A 23,000-nucleotide genomic window follows, 5' to 3' on the forward strand; every position below is an offset into this window, starting at 1 on the left:
GGTTACTCAGCAGATTTCACTACAACCAAATTGCTTTCTCCTCCCTTACATATTTTCCATTTTTTTAATCTAGACTTACAAATGCAGTCATTGAAAAAAACAACAACAACTAGCCTTTGGGCCTAATGTATTTTTTTTATTAATGATTTTTTTTAAATGGAACCTACATTGGCCTGACTTCCTTTTGTCTGAATAAAAGCTTTAGCACAGTATAAAAGGGTTGCATGTGCTGAAATGTTGCCCAAGGATATGTGTTATTATTCCTCCCCCCTTGACCAGCAGGGTCTCCGTTCTCTTTCCCTTTCAGCCTTTTGTTTGAACAGATGGGATTGGGGAAGCAGGGAAAGAAAGCCATTCTGTTCTCATTAACTCTCCCCATACACAAACACAAACCCGGGCTTCAGGGACTCTGAAACGGGATGGCTCCCACTCTATTGCCATTGAGACCCAATGTACTAAGATACAAAGGACGCCAGGCCAGAGGACTCACATCACCATTTCAATAAGGCCGACAACCAGTGAAATTACGTTTATATATGGTTTTTATAAATGCATGCACAAAAATATGTGCCTATATCTTATACAACAGAAGCAAACATTATACGTATAGAGAAATCAATCTATTATATATACGATATGTAGTATAGTACTTTCAGAAATTTGTCACATATGGTGATATCTTGAGCACAAATATATTTGTGATGAAAGATACTGGTATTCTGTGAATTATAAAATCCTCTCCCCCTTTATCATGTCTTCTCTCTATACAACAGAGCTTAAATATATTGAGAATGGTGGGGTTTTCCTATATCATGCTTTCTTGTTCAATTTTGATGTAAAAATTATCATTAAGGTTTCTAGTTTGGATGGTCTTGTTTGTTACAGCTCTTGACCAAAAAACACAAAAATTTTAAAATATGGTCCAAATACTGACAGCTCTCTCTTTAAGGAGAGAGAATAAAAATAAAAAACTTAAATAAAAATATCTTGAGAGAAAGTGAAAGGCTTTACAGAACTAGATGAGGGTGTTTCCCCCCTGGTGAGCTAATTCTGGGAAGTGCTATCTTTTGTTCTGGATGCTGGATTAGAAAGTGGTCTGGCCTATCTGTTAGATCATATTTGCCTTTAAATCTCCGTCCATCCTCATTATTATGATGAGGGTACTGAGGCAAAGATAAACAGAGCCTGCAAAGATGTCTTCTCATGGCCAGATGCTACCACCTGAGCTTTTGCCTCCATGAGCCCTGAGTCTCAGGGGGGCAAGGAAAAAAGGAACACTGCCCAGGAACAGATGCATTTATATTTCATAGCACATTCATAGATTCAGAGTGCAGTCCCAGAGGAGTGGGATGCTACTTTTATTCTTCTAGGACTTCCAATGGTGTGAAATACGTAGAATAAAACTGAAATGGATAAAACTATGGAGATAGTTAAAAGATCAGTGGATTTCTGGGGGTTGGGAAGAAGGAGAGAGGAGTACATGGAATACAGAGGGTTTTTAGGGCAGTGAAAATATTCCACAAGATATCATAATGATGGATATGTGTCATTATACATTTGTCAAAACCCACAGAACGTACACCACCAAGAGTAAGCCCTAATGTAAACTATAGGCTTTGGGTGATAATGACATGTCAATGTAGATTCTTGACTATAACAAATGTAGCACTCTGGCAGGGGATGCTGATAGTAGGGGAGGCTGTGTGTGTGAGGGCAGAAGGTAAGTGGGAAATCTTTACACTGTCCTCTCGTTTGTCCTCTCACAGTTTTGCTGTGAACCTAAAACTTCTTTTAAAAAAAAAGTCTATTTTTGTGAAAAGAAAAGAAAAGAAAAAAGAAAAGAAAAGAAAAGGAAAGGATTCTGTGGTATCTCTCTTGGAGGAATTCCCCCTAAACACAGGGGAATATTTGTGTCAAAAATTAAACATTTCTATGTGATAAACAGTCCTTTGCAGTTCTATGAAATATTTCCTTGGAGTTTGTTATGAACACAAATTAGCCAGTTTACTTTTTTAGACCCAAAGAAATTGAAGCACAAAATGCTCTAAGCCTGAGTTTGTGATCAAAAAGAGAAACCAGGTAGAATCTGTATTATTTATTGGTAATTGCTAACTCATGACCATAGGATCCAAAAGAACCTGTTGAAAATAAAGCATTTTGTCAACTATCCAGATCACATCAAAATATGCTGATATTTAATATCCTGTTAGATAGAAAAAAACTCTGCTGTATACCATAATTGTTTCCTGCTGTATACAGAAAACAGAGATTTAGACTCTAACTAGAAAATCTTAGAGTGTCTTTCAGGATTTTTATTTCCAAAATTGGTTCAGATCGACTAGGCTGAGGACAGAGGAAGAGGACTATAAATTGGCCAAACAACTGCAGGGAAAAAAGGCCAGTGATAAAAGGCAGCCAGTCCCAAGGGGAGTTGCCTAGCAGGGCGCTGCAGGGGTCAGCACTGGCTTTAGTCCTATTTAATATTTTTATTACCAATCTGAGGGGGGAGGGGAGGTGGAATAAAAATGAAATCTGCAGATGGCTACTCATTATGGAGGATTTGCAGACCCCAGGAAGAGCAGGAATGAAATTCAGAGGTTCATTTGGAAAGGTGGTCAGAAAAGGACAAAGGAGGCTGAAAGCAGCGAGATGGGGAATCCCTAGGCAATGACTCCACTGCAGCAGGTGAAAGGCATCTCGGGCTGCAGGAATTCTGAGAGCAGCCTGGCAGCAGTCAAGTTTCACCCCACACATTTTGGGTGTTTGACCTGGCAAGGTAAAGGTCTGTGACACTGACTTTAGATTGCTGAATCTAGTTACAAGAGGACAAAGGAAATTTAAGTTAGGATCTCTCTCATCTCTGCCTTCATAACTGCAGGTGCTCCTGCTGAGGGGTGACTGAAGGCACACGGATGATTGAAAAGACCAGTATGTAAGCAGGTCCATGCCGTTCTTTGATGTGCACCCACAGCCCTCTGTCCTCAGAGCCTGTCACCCTGGGCAGGTTGGCTCCTTAGATGCACAGTTAGCACAAAGCCTTTCTTCAGGAATAGCTACCCACCAACCCGGCCTCCCTTTGCCAGTGGCCCATTCAATTTTTGAAGTGGTACCCCTGAAAGTTCTGCAAGCCTTCCTTATTTGCTCAACAGAGAAGTCATCATCAACTCAAGAGATCTCCCCTTTGCTCTGAACCCTCTGTGGCTCCCCACTGCCTGTAGGAAATTGGCATTCGTTAGCCTGGGATTCTGGCTCTCCCCTAAAGAGCATCTAGGTTTCTGCACTGTCCCTGGAGTCAGACTGATAGGCTTCAAACAGCCTGACTCACCAAATGCCCATTGTTCCAACTACCAATTACCAGGCACTTTCAACTACCAAATAGGGATAAAAACAGCAGCTGCCTCACAGTGTTCTAAGGGCCAAATGAAGTAAACATACATGAAATGCCTATATCATGTCTGGTATACCATAAGTGCTCAAGGGTTGCCAGCCACAGCTTTTTGTTTGACAATTATTCACAATCTATCCCCAATAACCACTTTATAAAATAACCTTTAAAAACAACCTTCTTTAATTTATGGCATGCATTTTATCTTCCAAAAATTGATATTTCTAAGACAAATATTTAACCTACCATATAAAAGTAGTATTTTTCCTATAGAAGCTTGATGACCTGCTCCGTGATTGGACAGGTGTCGAAGTCTGTAGTGTTGCCTGCCTCATTGTGGACTAGCCTGTCATAGAGCATTCTTGGCTCTCTGGTCTCAGTCCAGCCATCTAGCCTCCCATCTTTTCCCTGCTTCCCCAGGCCTCTCACAAGCACATCCTGCCTTGGTCCAACACCCAGCCCCAGTCACCCATGTTGCTTGTTCCCCCACCTCACACAGCTAGGGGTTTCATGCCTCTGTGTGTCACTCACAATGCCCTCTCTGTCCTGCCACTACTTCCTCATTTGGAAACAAAATCTTAAGTATTCTCTTTAAGACCCAATCAAGATGGTACCTCTTCTGTGAAGCCTTCCCAGAACTACTCTGCTCCATCCCATCTCTGAGGAAATGAGTCTCTTCTTCTGGGTCCCCACTCTTATGACTCCCAATATCCTGCATATCTGTCTCCATCTCGATTGTAAGGGCTCCCCAAGGTCAGAACCATGTCTTACTCAACCTATATTCAAATTCCTGGCACAACAGCCCTCAACAAATATTTGTCGAGTGGTTTATTAAACTTGTCAAGTTAATGAGTGGAAGTTGTTCCAGCTAGCGAAAGGAAAGAAGCCCCAAGAAATCCAAGGATCACCTAGGAAAAGGGTACACCGGTAGAGGTAGAGGTAGAGGTAGAGGTAGAGAGAGAGAGAGAGAGAGAGAGAGAGAGAGAGAGAACAAACTTGGTCTATCCACTAGGACCCCCTGCTGGAGAAATTGAGTGCAAGTAGCTCTGAAATTAACCTTGGGACTGACTGGGAGCCCTTTCCCCATGGGAACTGGGTCTGGGTTAGCCACAGAGAAGTGTTGGAAGTGAGGCTCCAAAATGCAATTTCACAGTTGGAGCCACCTCCCTCCTCCAGCGTGGCAGCAGCACGTCTGTCCTGGGACAGGCACACAGACTGTGTAATCAGGCTCAGCTGGTAATCAGGGAGCTGCCAAACAGACGCGAGACTAAATTACCTCCCTGTCCCAGACAAAGTGGCCTTCTCGATGAGGGTTAAAACCAGTGATGGAGGAATAAACAAAAGAAGGAAAGTGGCAGCTGCTACCAAACACCTGGCCAGTGGACAGCTCCCAACTCGTCCTTATTCACCCGCAGACCCTCTAAAGCCAGGGTTGCTTAATGAGGAACGGGCATTTCAGACCAAAGGTATTTGGTGCCAAAGTCATCGTTAGAAGAGGAAAACAATTTATGACCACAATAACAACGAAAGGGGCAGAACCAATTTCCTGTCAACAGTTTGCCAATGGCAGCCCGAGGAAACTTGAATGAAACAATGCGTCTCAGTTTCCCTCTTTTAGAATTGAGAGGAATGCACCACTCAAGATTCAGATGATGAGATCTTTTTGGAAAAGAAGACTCTATTACTATTCCTGCATGTGTGTGTCCTTGGGAGGGCTGGAAGGGACCTTGTAATTATAGTCAGAACCATGTAAGTTCATGAGCTGAGAGATACAAAGGGCTAGAGAAAGGAAGGAAAACCCAGAACTCAAATAAATGACCTAGGAAAGGGGCACTTCTGAGGCTTGGAAAGAGAATGAGGCTCTTTATTCAATTTGTAATTACTAAGAACTCTGTGTCCCAGGTCCATGCTATGTACTGAGCATGCGGTGGTGGGCAAATCAACCATAAACTTCATGCCTTCATGAAGCTTACAGGTGGGGGTGGGGGATGGGCAAACTGCCATTAAACAAATCTTCCCAAAAGTAAATGTCAAACTGCATCTCTAAGTGCAATGAAGAAGCAACAAGCTATAGGTTTGGCCATGGGGGACTGGATCCAGTTGGGTAAGGCCCCTGAGAAAGTGGTATCAGAGGGGAGAGATGAGGGGACAGGTGAGGTCCATTCCATGTGGAAGGGAAGGATGAGCATTCCAAGCTGCTTGGACAGATGGGCAAAAAAGGCTTTTGTAATTGCAGGTAGGTCTCATGATTCACTCAATCAATTATTGTCTGATTCAAACATTGTATACTATAGGTCTATAGCATAGGGCCAGGTTAGCTGCAAGGCAAGGCTGCTTTCTACTATGGAGGTGGATGATGAAGCAGAGGGTCTTCCCGAGTAGGATGGTAAACTTCACCTTCTACAGGGGCCAGAGGGAGGTGTTTTGTTTCACTCAGCTGCTTGGCTAATCTGAACAAGGTCAAGATGTTCTGCTACAGCTCGTGGGTAGCAGACACTGAGATGGGCAGGAGTTACTCCAAGGAAGGGATTTTAGACAGGGCCTATAACGTTACATCATCTGTATCAGGCATCTATTGCCATAATGATCCTGAAAAACAAGTGAGCCCAGCAGTCAGTGCATTACCACACCAGCATTTATGCTCATGCTCACAGTCTACAGTTTTTCTGCAATTTAGCTGATCTAGAATGGGCTACCTGGGAGGATCTGTTTCAGATTGTGGGTCAGCTAGGCAGGGCACCTGTCTTCATGTTGGGTTCAAGCCCACTCCGTGTGTCATTCTAGGATCCAGGCTGAAGAGGCAGGGCTACCGTCAAGGCATGTTCTTGTCATGGCAGATCACTGGATACAGAAACAAGACATTCAAGAACATTTAAGGCATCTGTTTGTGTCATGTCCATAAACATTCCAGTGATCAAAGAAAGTCATATGACCAAAATCAACATTAATGCTACAAAGATGTATATTCCACCCATGGTAGGAAAGGGTAGGAAATGAATATTTGCTGACCAATAATGCAAATTATTATTCTATCCTTAAGACCAGCATGTGGTTATCTTAGGATCAGAAACTGGTGCTCTGGAAACTCGCTATTTGTATTGTCTGCTATTATTTCCTTTTTGTTCTCCCTTAGTATTTAGTTAAATTCTTTTTGAAAATGTCAGATTGTCTCAGCTGTGTTATGAATAACTGAGGGAGACACTTGTCTACCCTTGCACCTGAGTTTTAAATGGAAACTGATGTACTCCAGGGGGAGTATTCCAAGTGGGAGGTGAAACTCATGGGAACAGTTTCTAAGAATTCTTGTTCAGTAGCCACCACCACCCCTTGCATGAGTTCTCCCTCCAGCATTCTTCTTTGCTCACTCCATGGAGGACTCTGGGTTTGATTTCATAAAAAAACAGTTTCAGTGTGTACATGTGTCAGAATACAGCATAGTAGACACAATGTGCTACCCATCCTAAACCAAGTTGCTTCCAGCTGACTTGCCATCAGCAAAACAAGCCTCCATAAGACAGTCAGTTACTCTAACCACCAAGGCAAGACTCTACACATCAGATTTCAGGCATGTCTTCATCTCCAGTCAGGCAGGGCAAGCAAAGTTGACCAACACTCTTATTTTAGAAAGTGAAACTCTGAAAAGTTATAAACACGTCCATGTTCTTTCTGAGAGAAGATGCTGGAGATAGTCAGGATCTGTCACTAAAACTCAAAATGCAGATCCAACCTCTGTGTCACAGAGAGTAGCCAGACCCTCTCCTCATTCTTCCTTACAACCAGTGGTTCCGATTTGCAAGAGTGTTCCCCAAACTTTAATGGGCTAAGGAATCACTTGGGAAGGTTTGTTAAAAATGCAGATTCTGATTCAATGGGCCTGGGGTGAGCTTAGAGTCTTCATTTCAAACAAGTTCCCAGGTTCTGACACTGCTGCTCCATCAAGCACACTTTGAGCAGCAAGGGATACAGAAACCAAGCTCTGTTCCTTCTAGGAAATGAAGGGAATAAAACTGCCACTTTAGGTATATGAAAATGTCAAAGTATGAGGCAACCTTTGTTAGACTTTGGTGGACTGGCTGCATATGGTTTCCAATCAAATCAGGGGAAAAGGGAAAAGTTATATAGAAGCTGATTTAGGCTTAATATTGATTCATTTAGCCTCAACCAACTGATTTAACCTAAATCCGGCTATAAAGAACTTATAACCACAGTTGTCTACCACTGAAATGACTATTTCCGAAGTACAGCACTTCCATCTCTGAAGGTGCTGGTGAATGTGTGAAGAGACTACTGATGAGAGAGGGTAGAGAAGACTCCAGCTGGGTGCATAATGTGATCAGAAGACCACTAACCTTTGAGCTCTTGGTCTGTAATTAGATTGCATATGTGGTTTGTATACAAAGTATGATTCTTTCTAATTTGTGATTTATCTCTTTTGCTGTGAAATGTTCAGAAATGAAAGATGCTATAAAGCAATGCAGCTGATGGGAATGAATTCTAATCTCCTCTTCCCTCACAGACTTTGTCTTCCTAGGCAGTCACAGGTTTCTTAGGAATGGTGGGGGGCAGATGTGAAACTCTTACATACTGACCTCAAGGTACTGGCTTTGGAAGAATTCATGTGGGGTAATACAGAAACAAAGTATGAGAGACCCAGCAAGTCAGACAGGAGACAGTGCCCACCTAGGAACCCGAGCCTGTGGGCTCCAGTGCTGCGCCTGCCACCTGGATAGCTGTATGCCTTGGAGAGGCCATTACCCTCGCTTTTCCTATAAGGGGATGAGAGAACTAGACTCCATCCCTTTACTTTGTTTTCCTGTCTTCTAAGTCATGGAGCCTTCTGTCAAATGAAATCTAAAGAGGAACCTAACATAAAAAGCAAAGCTGCTCTCATTGGGGCAGAGGGCCTGAACTTCTCTATAGGCCCCTCAACACTCTATGAAGCATTTCTATGGGAGCCAACAGCTGCAAAGACAGTCTGCAAACCAAAGCAAATCTCTGCCCTAGATGACCTCAAAGGTCCCTCCTGTTCCAAGGCTGCAGGAATCGCCTCATCTGCAAGAGTGCCCTCTAAGACTGTGTAAAAGTTTGGAACTAAGCCTCTCCTAGCAGTAGGACACCTGTCTGTGAAAGGCGTGGACCTCCCCTTTTTGCTCTTATACACTCAAATTCAGGTTTTCATAGATACATGACAAAATCCTGAGCATGAGGTACTGTTCACTGATCTTTGGTTGCAAGGGACAGAAAATAAATTTGACCCGGTTAGGCAAAAAAAGGAAAACGGGTTGGCTCACACGTCTAACGTTAAGAAGCACAGGAGGAGCTGATCTAAAGTCAACTAGAACTAAAGACTCAAAACTACTCTTTCCCTTCCTTCTGTCTTTGCTTCCGTTTATGTGTTGATTCCATTATCACTTCCCAAGTGATAAGCATCAGCTCTGGTCATTCTTCAAGCTTAGTAACTAGAAAAGGGTGAAACGGCCACTGACATACCATGTCCAGTTAAAAAAAAATATCAAAGGGAGGGCTCTGCCTGGACCATCCTGGGCTGGGCATCCCTCTCTGGGACCCACTGCTACAGACACAGTCTGCATACAGACAACAGCACGGTATCCTCTGTGGTGGGCAGAATCCACTGGAGCCACGTTACGTGCGGCTGTTATGAAAATGAGGGGAAAGAGGAAGGGAAAGAAAAACAGCAGATGTCCACTGTACCTGCCATCCCAAGCTTTCCTCAGTGTGGTCCAGTGTGTGTTCAAGCATTACTGCTCATTAAAGCTGCATACAGCCTTCACTCCAACCAGACCAGACTGTCTCTTGCCTTTTGCTTTGTCTCCCTTGCCTTGACATGCCCTTTTCTCCCTTCTCTGCTGGTCTCCAGGCTCTCTATTCTTCAAGGGTTAGTTCAAATCCAAACTCTCCCAGAAAGGCCTCTTCTTCCATTCTTTCCTTTCCAGGAGAAAGGATCTTCTGTCTGTACATTCACTGGTGTGTTGCCAATGTTTAAAAACCACTCTCCTGAAAAACAAAGAATCAGACAAAAACCCTGATTTTTAATTTGTCAATGTCCATGGTATATACACTCCTACCATGGTCAGTTTCTTGCTCTCAGCATGATGGTCACTGAAAGCAGAGTTGGAAAGAAGTGTGCAACATGGCATCATTACATAGAATTCCTAGCATACAGATACAACAGACCCAAATAATCTCAAGAGCATATACATTAGTAAAGTGCAATAAATAATTACAAAGTTTATGAGTTTTTTAGTATTTATTAGCTTTATCTTTAATTGTAAATTTGTATCATTTTAAAATATTGGCAGTGTTTTAAAATCATCTCATAAAATTCTTAGAAAATTAATAGCTACAGTTTTAACTTTCCTAGGATCTCATTTCAGTAGGATCACATAGTAGGTAGTCTTTTGTTTCTGGCTTCTTTCATTAAGCCTAATACTTTTGAGGTTTATTCATGCTATTGCATGTTACTTTTTATGGATGAAGGATAGTCCATCACATGAATAATACCATAAAGTTGAAGTTATTCATGATTTTGGTTTGTTTCTGGTTTTTGGCTATTATGCATAAAGTTGCTGTAACAACTTTATGTCTAACATTTGTAGACAGGTCTTTTTATGGACAGGAGTATTCACCTGTCTTGGATAAATATGTAGGACATTGTTCTGTTGTAATAGTAAGTGTACATTTTACTTTAAAAGGAACCACATAAATGTTTTTCTAAGTGAGCTTAATATTTTGCATGAAGATCAGAAATGTAGAAGAATTCCACTTGCTCCCTGTGCTGTTGAACACTTAGTGTGATCAGTCTTCCTAATTTTAGACATTCTAGTGGGAAGTGTGGTGACAGCTTACTCTGATCTTGATATGTATTTCTCTAATGACTAGTGATGTTAAGGATCTTTTTATGTGTTTACTTGCCATTCATCTACCTTCTTTGGTGCAATGTCAATTCAAATCTTTTGCTCAATTACCAATTTAGTTGTTTTGTGGAGTTGTTTTATTATTGAGCTATAAGAATTATTTATATATTCTAGATGCAATTTATTTATTTATTTATTTATTTATTTTTGCAAATTATTTATTAGATGTACATTTTGTCAAAATATTCTCCCAGTCTGCGGCTCTCATTTTCTTAATATTATCTGCGCCCAACCCAAAGTCACAAATATTTTCTTCCACATAACAAAAACTACTATTTTTTTAGCTCTTATATTTAAGTCTGTTTAATTTTTGTGTATCATATCAAGTAAGATTTGAGGTCCATTTCTTACATACGAATATCCAATTTTTCTAATACTATATTTTAAAAAAATCTTTGTTTTTTAGAATAGTTTTAGGCTCACAGCAAAACTGAGGGGAGGGTACAGATATTTTCCACATACCCCCTGTCCCCACACAGGCATAACCTCTCCAATTATCAACTTTCCCCACTACAGTGGCACATTTATTATAATTGCCAAACTTAAACTGACATATCATAATCACCTCAAGTCCATAGTTTATACTGGGATTCACCTTTGGTGGCTACATTCTGTGGGTTTGGACAGGTATACCATAACATGTATCCATAACACGTACCATAACATGTATTATGACAGCATATAGAATATTTTCACTGCCCTGAAAATCCTCTACTCTACCTATTTAACTCTCTTCTAACCCCTAATCTTTTAATTTATTTTTATTTTTATTTATTTATTTATTTTTTAATAAATTTATTTTTTATTGGTGTTCAATTTGCCAACATACAGAATAACACGCAGTGCTCATCCGGTCAAGTGCCCCCCTCAGTGCCCGTCACCCATTCACCCCCACCCCCGCCCTCCTCCCCTTCTACCACCCCTAGTTCGTTTCCCAGATTTAGGAGTCTTTATGTTCTGTCTCCCTTTCTGATATTTCCAACACATTTCTTTTCCCTTCCCTTATATTCCCTTTTACTATTATTTATATTCCCCAAATGAATGAGAACATACACTGTTTGTCCTTCTCTGATTGACTTACTTCACTCAGCATAATTCCCTCCAGTTCCATCCACGTTGAAGCAAATGGTGGGTATTTGTCGTTTCTAATGGCTGAGTAATATTCCATTGTATACATAAACCACATCTTCTTTATCCATTCATCTTTCGATGGACACCGAGGCTCCTTCCACAGTTTGGCTATTGTGGACATTGCTTCTAGAAACATCGGGGTGCAGGTGTCCCGGCGTTTCATTGCATCTGTATCTTTGGGGTAAATCCCCAACAGTGCAATTGCTGGGTCGTAGGGCAGATCTATTTTTAACTCTTTGAGGAACCTCCACACAGTTTTCCAGAGTGGCTGCACCAGTTCACATTCCCACCAACAGTGTAAGAGGGTTCCCTTTTCTCCGCATCCTCTCCAACATTTGTTGTTTCCTGCCTTGTTAATTTTCCCCATTCTCACTGGTGTGAGGTGGTATCTCATTGTGGTTTGGATTTGTATTTCCCTGATGGCAAGTGATGCGGAGCATTTTCTCATGTGCACATTGGCCATGTGTATGTCTTCCCCTGTGAGATTTCTGTTCATGTCTTTTGCCCATTTCATGATTGGATTGTTTGTTTCTTTGGTGTTGAGTTTAAGAAGTTCTTTATAGATCTTGGAAACTAGCCCTTTATCTGATACGTCATTTGCAAATATCTTCTCCCATTCTGTAGGTTGTCTTTTAGTTTTGTTGACTGTATCCTTTGCTGTGCAAAAGCTTCTTATCTTGATAAAGCTCCAATAGTTCATTTTTGCTTTTGTTTCTTTTGCCTTCGTGGATGTATCTTGCAAGAAGTTACTGTGGCCGAGTTCAAAAAGGGCGTTGCCTGTGTTCTCCTCTAGGATTTTGATGGAATCTTGTGTCACATTTAGATCTTCCATCCATTTTGAGTTTATCTTTGTGTATGGTGAAAGAGAGTGGTCCAGTTTCATTCTTCTTCATGTGGATGTCCAATTTTCCCAGCACCATCTACTGAAGAGACTGTCTTTCTTCCAATGGAGAGTCTTTCCTCCTTTATCAAATATTAGTTGACCATAAAGTTCAGGGTCCACTTCTGGATTCTCTATTCTGGTTCCATTGATCTATGTGTCTGTTTTTGTGCCAGTACCACACTGTCTTGATGACCACAGCTTTGTAGTACAACCTGAAATCTGGCATTGTGATGCCCCCAGCTATGGTTTTCTTTTTTAAAATTCCCCTGGCTATTCGGGGTCTTTTCTGATTCCACACAAATCTTAAAATAATTTGTTCTAACTCTCTGAAGAAAGTCCATGGTATTTTGATAGGGATTGCATTAAACGTGTAAATTTCCCTCGGTAACATTGACATTTTCACAATATTAATTCTGCCAATCCATGAGCATGGAATATTTTTCCATCTCTTTGTGTCTTCCTCAATTTCTTTCAGAAGTGTTCTATAGTTTTTAGGGTATAGATCCTTTACCTCTTTGGTCAGGTTTATTCCTAGGTATCTTATGCTTTTGGGTGCAATTGTAAATGTTTTTTTTTTATTAATTTTTATTTATTTATGACAGTCACAGAGAGAGAGAGAGAGGCAGAGACACAGGCAGAGGGAGAAGCAGGCTCCATGCACCGGGAGCCCGATGTGGGATTCGATCCCGGGTCTCCAGGATCGCGCCCTGGGCCAAAGGCAGGCGCCAAACCGCTGCGCCACCCAGGGATCCCTGCAATTGTAAATGGGATTGACTCCTTAATTTCTCTTTCTTCAGTCTCATTGTTAGTGTATAGAAATGCCACTGATGTCTGGGCATTGATTTTGTATCCTGCCATGCTACCAAATTGCTGTATGAGTTCCAGCAATCTTGGGGTGGAGGCTTTTGGGTTTTCTACGTAGAGTATCATGTCATCAGCGAAGAGGGAGAGTTTGACTTCTTCTTTGCCAATTTGAATGCCTTTAATGTCTTTTTGTTGTCTGATTGCTGAGGCGAGGACTTCCAATACTATGTTGAATAGCAGTGGTGAGAGTGGACATCCCTGTCTTGTTCCTGATCTTAGGGGAAAGGCTCCCAGTGCTTCCCCATTGAGAATGATATTTGCTGTGGGCTTTTCATAGATGGCTTTTAAGATGTTGAGGAATGTTCCCTCTATCCCTACACTCTGAAGAGTTTTGATCAGGAATGGATGCTGTATTTTGTCAAATGCTTTCTCTAGTGAGAGGATCCTCTCATGAGAGGATCATATGGTTCTTGGTTTTTCTCTTGCTGATATGATGAATCACATGGATTGTTTTACGAGTGTTGAACCATCCTTGTGTCCCGGGGATAAATCATACTTGGTCATGGTGAATAATTTTCTTAATGTACTGTTGGATCCTATTGGCTAGTATCTTGTTGAGAATTTTTGCATCCATATTCATCAGGGATATTGGTCTGTAATTCTTCTTTTTGGTGGGGTCTTTGTCTGGTTTTGGAATTAAGGTGATGCTGGCCTCATAGAACGAATTTGGAAGTACTCCATCTCTTTCTATCTTTCCAAACAGCTTTAGTAGAATAGGTATGATTTCTTCTTTAAACGTTTGATAAAATTCCCCTGGGAAGCCATCTGGACCTAGACTCTTCTGTCTTGGGAGGTTTTTGATGACTGCTTCAATTTCCTCCTGGTTATTGTCTTGTTCAGGTTTTCTATTTCTTCCTGTTCCAGTTTTGGTAGTTTGTGGCTTCCCAGGAATGCATCCATTTCTTCTAGATTGCCTAATTTATTGGCGTATTGCTGTTCATAATATGTTTTTAAAATCCTTTGTATTTCCTTGGTGTTGGTAGTGATCTTTCCTTTCTCATTCATGATTTTATTAATTTGAGTCTTCTCTCTCTTCTTTTTAAGAAGGCTGGCTAATGGTTTATCTATCTTATTAATTCTTTCAAAGAACCAGCTCCTGGTTTTGTTGATCTGTTCCACAGTTCTTCTGGTCTCGATTTCGTTGAGTTCTACTCTAATCTTAATTAACTCTCTTCTTCTGCTGGGTGTAGGGTCCATCTGCTGTTTTTTCTCTAGCTCCTTTATGTGTAAGGTGAGCTTTTATATTTGAGTTCTTTCCGGTTTTTGAATGGATGCTTGTATTGCGATGTATTTCCCCCTTAGGACTGCTTGTGCTGCATCCCAAAGATTTTGAACGGTTGTATCTTCATTCTCATTAGTTTCCATGAATCTTTTTAATTCTTCTTTAATTTCCTGGTTGACCCTTTCATCTTTTAGCAGGATGGTCCTTAACCTCCACGTGTTTGAGGTCCTTCCAAACTTCTTGTTGTGATTTAGTTCTAATTTCAAGGCATTATGGTCTGAGAATATGCAGGGGACGATCCCTATCTTTTGGAATCGGTTCAGACCCGATTTGTGACCCAGTATGTGGTCTATTCTGGAGAAAGTTCCATGTGCACTTGAGAAGAATGTGTATTCAGTTGAGTTTGGATGTAAAGTTCTGTAGATATCTGTGAAATCCATCTGGTCCAGTGTATCATTTAAAGCTCTTGTTTCTTTGGAGATGTTGTGCTTAGAAGACCTATTGAAGGTAGAAAGAGCTAGATTGAAGTCACCAACTATAAGTGTATTATTATCTAAGTATTTCTTCACTTTGGTTATTAATTGGTTTAAATATTTGGCAGCTCCCACATTCGGGGCATTTATATTGAGGATTGTTAAGTCATCTTGTTGGATATATCCTTTAAGTATGATATAGTGTCCCTCTTCATCTCTCACTACAGTCTTCGGGGTAAATTTTAGTTTATCTGATATAAGGATGGCTACCCCTGCTTTCTTTTGAGGACAATTTGAATGGTAAATGGTCCTCCAACCTTTTATTTTCAGGCTGTAGGTGTCCTTCTGTCTAAAATGAGTCTCTTGTAGACAGCAAATAGATGGGTCCTGCTTTTTTATCCAGTCTGAAACCCTGCGCCTTTTGATGGGGTCATTAAGCCCATTCACGTTCAGAGTTACTATTGACAGATATGAGTTTAGTGTCATCATGATATCTATTCAGTCCTTGTTTTTGTGGATTGTTCCACTGAACTTCTTCTTAAAGGGGAATTTTAAGAGTCCCCCTTAAAATTTCTTGCAGAGCTGGTTTGGAGGTTACATATTCTTTCAGTTCCTGCCTGTCTTGGAAGCTCTTTATCTCTCCTTCCATTCTGAATGAGAGCCTTGCTGGATAAAGTATTCTTGGTTGCATGTTTTTCTCATTTAGGACCCTGAATATATCCTGCCAGCCCTTTCTGGCCTGCCAGGTCTCTGTGGAGAGGTCTGCTGTTACCCTAATACTCCTCCCCATAAAAGTCAGGGATCTCTTGTCTCTTGCTGCTTTAAGGATCTTCTCTTTATCTTTGGAATTTGCAAGCTTCACTATTAAATGTCGAGGTGTTGAACGGTTTTTATTGATTTTAGGGGGGGATCTCTCTATCTCCTGGATCTGAATGCCTGTTTCCCTTCCCAGATTCGGAAAGTTTTCAGCTATGATTTGTTCAAATACATATTCTGGCCCTCTGGCCCTTTCGGTGCCCTCGGTAACCCCAATTAAACATAGGTTTTTCTTCCTCAGGCTGTTGTTTATTTCCCTTAATCTGTCTTCATGGTCTTTTAATTGTCTCTTTTTTCCTCAGTTTCCCTCTTTGCCATCAACTTGTCTTCTATGTCACTCACTCGTTCTTCCACCTCGTTAACCCTCCTCGTTAGGACTTCTAGTTTGGATTGCATCTCATTCAATTGATTTTTAATTTCTGCCTGATTGGATCTAAATTCTGCAGTCATGAAGTCTCTTGAGTCCTTTATGTTTTTTTTCTAGAACCACCAGTAGCTGTATAATAGTGCTTCTGTGGCTTTCTGACATTGAATTGTAATCCAGATTTTGTAACTCTGTGGGAGAGAGGACTGTTTCTGATTCTTTCTTTTGGGGTGAGGTTTTCCTTCTAGTCATTTTGCTCAGGCAGAGTGGCCAAAAACAAGTTGTACTGGGAAAAGGAGAAAAAGAGAGGAGAGAAAGAAGGAAAGAAAAGAGAAAAAGAAAACAGAAAAAAGGAAGAAAAAAAGGAAAAAAGAGAAGAAAAAGAGAGAGAAAAAGAAAGAAAGGGGAAAAAAGGGTGGGGGGAAGCAATCAGAAATCAAAAAGAAAAAAACAAAAAACACGGGGGAGTATCTTCCGATTCTTTATACTTTAAGTCCCTTGACTTCCCCTGGACCTGGTTCGTCTCGCTGGTCTTCTGGGGGAGGGGCCTGCTGTGCTGATTCTCAAGTGTTAGCACTTGGGGGAGCTGCTCTGCCCCTGCCTGGTGCAGGGCTCAGTGGGGGTTGTTTACCCCGCGAGGCCCCGGGAGGAACAGCCACAGTGGCGGAGGCAGCTCTGGGACCCTGGAGTCAGCCCCCACAGTAACTCCGGGGCTCTCCGTCTGCAGGGCCTGGGGGCTCCCGGGCGGGGCCGCTGATCTGCTCAGTTTCAGGCAGGAGCGTCCTCGCTGTCCTGGGCCCTCCCGGCCTCTGCCTGTCCCGGGGGAGGCCGGATCCTGGGCTGTGTCCCGGCGCCCTGTGCTCCGGGGCCTGCGCTGTTGGATTCGTGCTCCCGCCCCGCAGCCCCCTCCGCGGAGCCGCCGCCTGAGCCCCTCCGGCTGCTCCGGGTCCCGCCGTGCGCGCTGCAGCCCTTAGGGAGCTCGGCGCACTCTCCCGGGGCGCAGGTGCCTGTTAGTGTCCCAGGGAGCCCGAGGGCATCCCCGCCCTCCTGGTCCTGCTCCAATTCCCGGGGAGGCTTTCCGCGGGGAAGGTTGGTGCAGCTCCTGCTCCTCCGGGACGGGGCTCTCCTGTCCTGGGGACACTCGCCCCGGCCTCAGCCCGGCTCCTCGCGGGGCCCCTCCCCCTTGGAGACCTTTTGTGTCTTTATTTCTTTTTCCCCGTCTTCCTACCTTGATAGAAGCGCGAACTCTTCTCTCTGTAGCGTTCCAGCTGGTCTCTCTTTAAATCCCAGGCCGAATTCGTAGGTTTTCAGGATGATTTGAAGGTGATCTAGGTAATTTGGTGGGGACAGGTGACTTGGGGACCCTACTCTTCCGCCGTCTTGCCCCGCCTCCCCCCTAATCTTTTTATTTACTGTCTTTTCCAATGTCTGATCTACTTTTAGTCCCATTTAGTGTATTTTTATTTCAGATAGTTTATTTTTCATGTATAGAAGTTCCATTTGTGTTTTTTTAGTGGGACCGACTCTTGTCACTTAGACATTTAAATTATTTGACTGGTCCTATCAGTGTTTTAATAAGGCCATGGAATTTCTCAGAATAACCTACCAAATAACAGGGAGTTTGAAATATATAAATGTAGGGGCACCTGGGTGGCTCAGTCACTTAAGTGTCTGCTTTCAGCTCAGGTCATGATCCCAGGGTCCTGAAATTGAGCCTCAGGGTCAGGCTCCCAGCTCAACAGGGAACCTGCTTCTCTTTCTCCCTCTGCCCCTCCCCCGATTTGTGCTTTCTCTCTTAGCTCACTCGCTCTCAAGAAAATAAGTAAATAAAATATTTAAGAATATATATAGACGTGGACTATTAGTTGTATCACTTTGGGAAAGTCACTTAATTTCTCTGAGTTTAAGAATGATCATCTAGAAAAATAAAAGAATCATCATCTCTAAAATTGAACTGAATGCTAATGTTAACTGAATGGGCAGGAATTTGTTGGAGCAGCAAACAGGTGGAAGAGGTATTTGTGGCCATGAGGCCCCCCTCTCTTAAGTTCTATAACATCACTGCTTTGGAAGCTGGTTTTAGCTATGAGTCAGAGGGAGGATTAGGAGTCCCTCTGCTCTTGGAAGGAGTGGAAGAGGAATATTAGTAAATACTACAAGCCCAGACCATACATTGTAAGGTACAGTGGCTGTTCCCAGAACACAACTGAGATGACAATCTAGAGGATGTCATTCCTGCTCTTCAGAGGCCAGAAGTCTCAGGACTGTGGAGGGAGGAAAATGAGGGAGTTTCAGGGAATGGGTGGCTCCTACCATAGAACCCGGCTAACAGGATGGGCATAAAGAGGAATCAAAGGATCGTATTCAAGCGTGACCCCAGAAAAGGTAAAAGAATCACGCAAGCTGTGACCACTTGTCTTGGGACAGTTAAGGACAGAGTGTCTTTCCTGATCTAAACTTATCCTGCAGCCCATGAGGCAAGGAGACAGAGCTATAAAGAGTAACAAGTCATACAGCTGAGCCTGGAGACACAGGCCAAGCCAGTGCTCACGTACCACACAAGGGATGAATTCTTTAGGTTCCGTGAGCACGCTTAGGATCACTGCTACTTAAGTCATAAGGACCAAAACACTGGGTAACATCCAGAGAGAGGGACTCTCGGTCAGCACATCGGCAGCAATCTTTTGGTCTAGTCTAGGAGCCCAGGTTTTTTCAACTTCAGCACTAGTGATATTCTGGGATCAGACAATTCCTTATTGTGGGGAACTGTGTTGTGCACTGTAGAAAGTTTCATGCATCACTGACTTCTATCCACTAGGTGCCAGTAACACGCCAAACCCCTCCCCTTGGCGTGTGACAACTGAAATGTTTTCAGGCATGGCCAAATGTCTCCTGGGTTGTCAGATCGCCCTCAGATGAGAACTACTGATCTGGCCTTCTGGACTTACACCTTAGAAAAACTGATGGCACTAGCACTAATATTTCCTGACACCAGAGCTCAGTGTGAAATACAGGGACCTCTGCTCAAAATCCAGTATTTATGTTGGTTTAGTTAGAGCTGTGAAGCAAAAAGCCATTTATATAAAAATCTGCCTCAAGCATTTAAAAGAAGGTAGTGGCTAATTACACACACTCCAGAGCATGAATCCCAGGGCTCGGACTCCAGCTTCCCCACTTATTACTGTGTGGCATTGGGCAAGGAAATTTCATCTTTGTGCCTCAGTTTATCTGTAAATTGTGGATAATCACAGGGACTACTTCACAAGGTATCCGAGAATATATATTTGTTGTTGTATGTAACACACTCAGGAGGACAGCATTTGGCAAATGGTGAGCCCTAAAAATGATCTATTTTAGCACTTCTCAGGGGGATTGCAACAATGTTCCAAGGGTACATGTGTTCATGACATTAATGCCACTAAGACTTCTTTCTTTTTTAAGTCTCCAAAATACTAACTTAAATATCTTGCCACTTACAACTACTTGAGAGCCTCCAATTAAATATGAGTATACATGGCCTTGAGTGGGGTCAGATAGGCCAGCTCCTGACTCAGACACTCAGATTATCACTCAGCTGCCACAGTGGTTTTGGCTACTGCAGAGCTTTCAATTATCTTTATTCTCAGTCATCATGTTTTCTAACCTGTGCCTATAACATGCTCTTGTACAAAGACAAAAAAATACAAGGAACACTGGTGCTGAAACACAAGAGGATGCATATGAAATTAACTAATTCTACGACTACATCTGGAAATGATCTTCCTAAATCCATGAGTTTACTTTATCCAACCCAAATCCTAATTCACATATCCAGATACCGCCAACATTTCTAAAGTCAGTATCCAAAATATACTATTATAGTGAATTTAGCCCTTCATTTATTGGGAATAAAGAGACCCTTCACCCCTGCGTTGTGTTATTTGTCCCAAAGAGCTTACAAACAGCCCGACGCCCATTCAGGTAGACACTGATTGCTTCCTCCTACTGCTCTGACTTTGCCTCCTTCCTGGTATCCAGGGCTTCGGAGGAAGCTGACTCCATCAGTCTCAGTGATTCAGTGTAAATGCATCCCTTGGACTCTGGTTTTCAGAGTAGACCTGATTCTAGCTTAAGAGATTGGGGAAGATGGTTGTTGGTGGTTTCTGGGGGGAACAGTACTCACAACTGTCTTCCTGGAAGTGGAAGAAGAAGCCTGGAGCCAGGAGTTGTTTGCAGTCATCTATCAACCACCAGGAATAAGCCAATCATATGATGAGTGTTTAAGACAAGAGAAGGCAGAAGAGATGAAAACAAAAGAGATCCTGATGACACTGTCAAGCAGATGAATTATATCAATCCTACTGCCCTCCCCACTTCCAATAAAATGAGCTAAGCCAGCCTGCATTAGGTTTTTGTTAATTGAATCCTAACAAAATTTTACTGCTATACCTTTAGCTTCCCTATTTACAAATAAACTTAAAAATTATAAAAACTAAATTAGAGATAAATGCAATCTATGAGAATGATCAACATTATATCATGAGAGCAGTTTTTATTTTGCTTGTATAGTCCATACTAAATTTCAATTTTCCAAGACTTTTGCTTCCAGTCAAAATGGAACCAACTTAACCCTTGTCTTTAAAACAATAAAAACTAATCCAGAAAAGCACTTGAAATAAGTTTTTGAAATACTATACATTAGGCAATGAAAGCGTGTGATCCCTGAGATATAGGAAGCCAATGATGTAAGTCCTTCAACTACCCCAACACAAGGCCTTCAGAGAACTTCTAGATGATAGACAGGAAAGGATAACCACAGCAGAGTCCCTGCACTGAGGAAAAGGAGCTGAGGGCTCAGGGAGTCCAAAGAGGCTAAAGCTCACAAACCATAGCAGCAGAAAAGATCGCTGCACAGAGACACAGCCATGAAGATCACAGAGGGCCCTCCTTGAGTACCGAGCAGCATAGTGATGAAGGTATCTGTGTCAGGGAACTACATGAGACTAGGCAAAAGAGCAATCCAAAAGGATCATACTAGGGGGAATGGTATCCACTGCTCATATATGGCCTAAGAAGGCCTGTTTCCACTAGCCAAACTGAAAAACCTTGTAATTTATGAGGCATTGGGTAGACTGCTCAGAAGACTCTTGCCTCAAGAATAGAGAATAATTAGTCTTAGGTCAATTACTGCTCTGTTCCCGCCAAAAATTATCTTAATGTTGAGACCAGAATGGAGACTAAACTGTCCCTCCAACCACAAATTAATTTCATCACAAAGTTCAAAAAGATCTATAAAAATTTTAAAAACACAGCACCCAATTAGATAAAATTCACAAAGTCTGGCATCTATTTAAATATTATCAGGAATTCAAAAAAGCAGAAAAATAAGACTCATAATAATGACAATAATAATAATTGAAACTGACCCAGAACGGACACAGATATCAGAATTAACAGACAAGGAAACTAAGATAATTATTATTCCATGTGTTTGAAAAATTAATTTAAGGAAGATACAAAAAGACCTCAATCAGACTTTCAGAAATGAAAGTATTAATATCTAAGATGAAAAATACACTGGCTGGGATTAACAAATCCTATACATTGAAAAAGAACAGACTAGTGAACTTGAAGATATAGCAATATAAGCTATCCAAAATGGAACACGGGGGATCCCTGGGTGGCCCAGCGGTTTGGCGCCTGCCTTTGGCCCAGGGCGCGATCCTGAAGACCCGGGATCGAGTCCCACATCGGGGTCCCAGCATGGAGCCTGCTTCTCCCTCTGCCTGTGTCTCTGCCTCTCTCTCTCTCTCTCTGTGACTATCATAAATAAATAAAAAATTAAAAAAATAAAATAAAAATTAGTCAATTTGGCAATTCACCACATCAACAAAGTAAAAAAGAAAAACCATATGGTCATTTCAATAGATGAAGAAAAAGTATATTCAACCCTCTTTCCAAAAAATAAAATCAAACTCCATTTCTGATGAAAATTCTCAGCCAATTAGGAAAAAAAAATGAACTTCTTCAACCTAATAAAGAAAATCTATAAAAAATCTACAGCTACTGTCATACCTAGTAATGAAAGACTGAATTCTTCTCTCAGAAGATCAGAGACAAGACAAGGGTATCCATCTCACCATGCCTATCCACACTGTACTGAAAGCTCTAGTCAGTGCAATAAAGCAAATAAAAGAAACAGATGGCATCTAAATTTCAAATAAAGAAATATTCTCTTTGCAGATGACACGCCTGTAGAAAATGGAGAGGAATCCACAAAAAAGCTCCTAGAAATGCATAACGGAGTTTAGCAAGGTTATAGGATACAAGATCAATATACAAAAATCAAGGGTATCTCTATGTACATAAAAAAAAAACGGAAATCAAAATTTTAAGTTTATCATTTTAATCATCAAAAATATGTAATAGTTCCAGATAAATTGACAAAAGATAAGAGACATGTATACTGAAAACTACAAAACACTGCTGAAATGAAATTAAAGACCTATATCTAAGGAGAGATAGACCTTAATCATGTTCCAGAAAACTCAGTATTGTAAAGATGTCAATTCTCCCCAAATTGATTTATACATTCAACACAATGTATAAATATATAACTTGATGAGCTCATTCTAAAGTTCACATGGAAATGAAAAGGCCTTAGAAAAGACAAAAAAACTTGAAAGAGGAGAAGAAAGTTGGAAGGTAAATATTACCTGATTTCAAGACTTTCAAAGCTACAACAATCAAGTCTATGCAGCTTTGACATTTAAACAGATAAATAGATCAAATGAACAAAACAGAGAACCCAGAAATAGACTTACAGGTATACAGATAACTAATTTTTGACAATGGTATGAAGGCAAATCAGCGGGTAGTTTTTTCAAGAAGTGGTGCAAAACCAGTTGGATATTCTTACACACACCACCACCACCACCATCACCAAAT

This window comes from Vulpes lagopus, chromosome 5 (assembly GCF_018345385.1).
Source record: "Vulpes lagopus strain Blue_001 chromosome 5, ASM1834538v1, whole genome shotgun sequence".
NCBI classification, from domain to species: Eukaryota; Metazoa; Chordata; class Mammalia; order Carnivora; family Canidae; genus Vulpes; species Vulpes lagopus.